This window comes from Macaca nemestrina, chromosome 8 (genome assembly GCF_043159975.1).
Source record: "Macaca nemestrina isolate mMacNem1 chromosome 8, mMacNem.hap1, whole genome shotgun sequence".
Classification (NCBI taxonomy): Eukaryota; Metazoa; Chordata; class Mammalia; order Primates; family Cercopithecidae; genus Macaca; species Macaca nemestrina.
Genome location: NC_092132.1, coordinates 21,895,220 through 21,899,799, shown reverse-complemented (window position 1 = coordinate 21,899,799; position 4,580 = coordinate 21,895,220).

Genomic DNA, 4,580 nt, shown 5'->3' with positions numbered 1-4,580 from the left:
TCAAACTGACCTCAAGCGATCCTCCAGCCTTGGTCTCCCAAAGTTCTAGGATTACAGGGGTGAGCCACTACACCCGGCCTATGTAGTTGTTTATTACACAGGGTACTGAGAACTGCAGAACTCTCAGCACAACTCGGTTCCAAATCCCTGCACTAACAGACTTGACCAAACTCTAGCATGGCTTCTAGCAGTATAAGGCTATGTCAGCCTTCTCCCCCAGACCCCCATTAAAATGCCTGCCTAAGAAAGCTCAAAGCTGCCAGGAAAATTTACTATTTGTTGTTGCCAGTACCTGATGATAGGCCCCTGACCTCCTTTTCTTAGAGCATTTACTAAAAGGGCTTAGAATTGTAAATATGTATTACTTACAACTCAGAAGTCCTTCTCAAGGACTTAGAGAGCCATTCCTTTGAAATGTAATCATCAGGAAGGATAGGGCCTCGGACTCCCAGTCTCTGTGGGAGGATACAATCCTAACTTAGATAACTGCCAGCTAGCAGACACGGCTGGCCTAATGGTATTTACACTGACCAACCCTTTGTAATGTTCACTTCCCTGGCTCTACTGAGTGCTGCCCCCCGCAGCTCCTCCCTGCTGCCTCATTCTCCTTTTGAAATGCCCAAATCACCTCTGCACAATTGGAATGGAGCTCAGCTCTTTCCCCTACCGTCAATAGTTGCTGAATAAAATCTGTTTTTATCGCTTTGACTGATGTTCAACGACTGTGTTTATTTTTGACAGTACCTATGTTGTGCCAGACACTATGCTAAGTGTTTTGCAGAGATTATTTAATTTTCACTGCAGCACCCATTAGATAAGCACTCTACTATTATTATCCTCATTTTGCAAAAAAACTGACACTCAGAAATCCTAGTGTTACTTATCCAAGGTCACTCAGGTTAGTAAGTAGCCAAGATAAGATTCGAGTGTGTTTCTGACTCCAGCACTATTTATATTATTTTACCTCTCAGGACCCGTGCCCTGGAAGAGCTCATGGCAGAGGTAGAGACAGATTGAGTTGCCGAGCATGCTACTGCTGTTCAAGACATATGAACAAAAAGTTGTGATAAAACAGGAAAAAAAAAAAGCTGCAGGAAGATGGAGGCCAACAATAAACTCATCCTGGGAAAAGCTGCAAATAAGGCATGCGAAAGAGTGCATCAGACAGAGTGTACGTACATCTTGTGCAAAGGCTTGGTGTATCAAAGGAAGAATAAGACACTCAGAGACAAGAGTATGGCGGTGGGGGCCGAGGCGGGTGGATCACTTGAGGTCAGGAATTTGAGATCAGCCTGGCCAACATGGTGAAACCCCGCCTCTACAAAAAAATACAAAAAATTAGCTGAGGTGGTGGGGGCGGAGGTTGCAGTGAATCGAGATTGCACCACTGCACTCCAGCCTGGAAAACAGAGTGAGACTCTATCTCAAAAAAAAAAAAAATATATATATATATATATATATATATATATATATATATAGGGTATGTGGGAAATAATGAAATCAGATTTTTTTAACCAAAAATAGTTGCTAACATTTATATTATATGCCACCAACTATTCTAAGTGCTCAACTAATCCTCATAATGACCCTATGAGATAGTAGCATTATCATTAACTTCATTTTACAGATGAGGAAACTGAGACACAGAAGAGTGAAGTAACTTTGTCCAAGGTCACCCAACCGGCAAGCTGTAGTGTGATAACCCTACCTTGTTTTAACCTGAGTGACTCTCTCCTAGCAGAGAGAGCCGGACAGACTCCATTTTAGTTTCTTCACTTGCAGTCCCCTTTATCCCCCTTAAGGGAATAACTAGCGTAAACTGACTCCAAGCACTTTCAGGAATGCACCTGCTGATAAGATATTGGGTCAGGCTGTACCAGCAGCTCCTGGGAATGTGCTCTGTGGAAGGCACTTAAAAGCCCCTGCATTTATCTCTTAGTGATAGTTTAAGCCCCTGCACCTGGAACTGTTTACTTTTTTGTAACTGCTTCTATAACCAATTAATTTTTTTAAAACTTTTTGCCAATTCTGCTTCTGTAAAATTGTTTCAGTTAACCCCCACTCCCCTACTGAGACCGTAGTATAAAAGAGAATCTAGCCCTTTCTTCGGGGCCGAGAGAATTTTGAGCGTTAGCTGTCTCCGAGTTGCTGGCTAATAAAGGACTCCATAATTTCTCTCAAAGTGCGGCGTTTCTCTATAACTCGCTTGGTTACAACAGTAGAACCTACCCAGCCTGGCTTCAAAGTCCTGTAGTAAGTAGTCTGTGCCCACTCAGGATAAGACACTATACAGTAGGTCAAGCAAGGGAAGTTAAATGTAAAGAACTATTAATTATGTTAGCTGCACACGGCGGCGCGTGCCCACGGTCTCAGCTACTCAGGAGGCTGAGACGGGAGGACCACTTGAGCCCAGGAGTTTGAGGCTGCAGTAAGCTATGATTGCGCCACTGCACTCCAGCCAGGGTGACAGAGGGAGACCCTGTCCACCCCCCCAAAAATTTATTAACTATGATAAAGGCATAACTACAACATATAAGGAAAATCTATTCAGTACCTTACTGTATAGAGGGAAGTTAGGGAGAACCCTGGTTTTTGTGTCAAGAGGCTGAATAAAGGTTATTGCCAGGCTAAAACTGCAAGGTTAGGGAGGGACCATGTTCTGAGTCTGGGGCTGGGGCAGACACCACAAGGATGTTCTCACCACCATACCCGTCCCACTCACTTTAAATGCAGCATTTAGACCATTTACATTCAATGTTAGTATTGAGTTGTGAGGTACCATTCCATTCATCATGCTTTGTTGCCTGTATGCCTTTTTTTTGTTTTTGCTTTTTAAATTGTATTTTTGTTTTATAGGTCCTGTGTGATTTATGCTTTAAAGAGGTTCTGTTTTGATGTGTTTCCAGGACTTGTCTCAAGATTTAGAGCTCCTTTTAGCAGTTTTGTAGTGGTGGCTTGGTAATGGCGAATTCTCTCACCATTTGTCTGAAAAAGACTGTATCTTTCCTTCCTATATGATGCTTAGTTTCACTGGATACAAAATTCTTGGCTGGTAATTGTTTTGTTTGAGGAGGTTAAAGATACGGCCCCAATTCCTTCTAGCTTATAGGGCTTCCCACTCTAAAGGAGAAATGTTTAACAGAGTTGCTATATAGCATAGAGGCTATGTGGAAGTTTGTATTAGGAGCTGAGAGGCAATAAAATTGGTAATTGACACAGGAACTGGGCTCAAAGTCTTTAGGATTTATCGGCTTTGGGACTCAAGAGATTGGAAAATCAGACTGTGGATGGCTAAAATCAATGTAAACATCTCAGTTTTTATAATGGGAAGTACCCTGATTAGCTAGTTATCCTCATTGCAAATAGAAACAATTCAGAAGACTGTAAAGTGTAAAGTCCTTGAAACTGAAAGTCCCTGATATTAATACTATTCATTCACCATAGATAAATTCTATTTTTTTTCTTTTTTTGAGACGGAGTCTTGCTCTGTCGACCAGGCTGGAGTGCAATGGCACTATCTTGGCTTACTGCAACCTCCGCCTCCCGGGTTCAAGCGATTCTCCTGCCTCAGCCTCCCGAGTGTCTGGGACTACAGGCGCGCGCCTCCACGCCCAGCTAATTTTTGTATTTTTAGTAGAGACGGAGTTTCACCATTTTGGCCAGGCTGGTCTCGAACTCCTGACCTCGTGATCCACCCGCCTCGGCCTTACCAAGTGCTGGGATTACAGGCCTGAGCCACGGCGCCCGGCCCTAAATACTATTTTAACAATATGGTGTCTTTTCTTCCAGACTGCCAGTAAATGAACAAACACATGATTAACACAAAAAGGATACCATATGGACTCTTTAAACTTTTTTTTTCAAATTTACTATATCAGGGAATTAATATATCTTTTCGAGCCAATAGATATAGGTCTTCCAATTTAAAAGATTAAGTTACAATAGAGTGAGATTTGGGGTGCTATCCCTTTCGGAAAGCGTCCTCGATGCGGTCATATTGGAATTAACCTCCACTCCCCTCCTCTTCTCTGGGCTCCCGCGGACTCCAGGCTGAGTGCTGAAGTGTGGATTTTCACACCCAAACCTCTGTTATTTCAGTGTCTCACCTGGCTTCTCCACAGCGCAGAAGCTCAGCCCCAAGTTGGAAGAGCCTCCCCGGGAGATTCACAGCGAAGCGCTATTCAGGGCCCAACTCCAAGCCCAAACCTAGCTCCACCCTAAGCCGCCGCCAAAGACCCCTCTTCTCCCAAACCTCACCGGGGCCCCGCCCCTGACTCCGCCCACGAGAGCCCAAGCCTCCAGTCCTGCCCCACCCCGGCTCCACCCACCAGCCGGGCTCCGCCTACCCGGAAGCACGCAGTCCTCCTCGTCCCGGGCTCCGCCCACCGGGAGCTCTCGCCGCTCACCCCACCCCGGACCCGCCCACTTCGCTTGGGCTCCACCTTCCCAGGAACTGGCGCCGCTTGCCCGAGCTCTGCCCATTTCCTCCCGGGCTTCCCGCGCTGAGAACTCGTGCTGCTAGCCCCGCCCACCGCGCTCCTGGCCCCACCGCCCGGAAACTGTCCCGGCCGCCCCGGGCT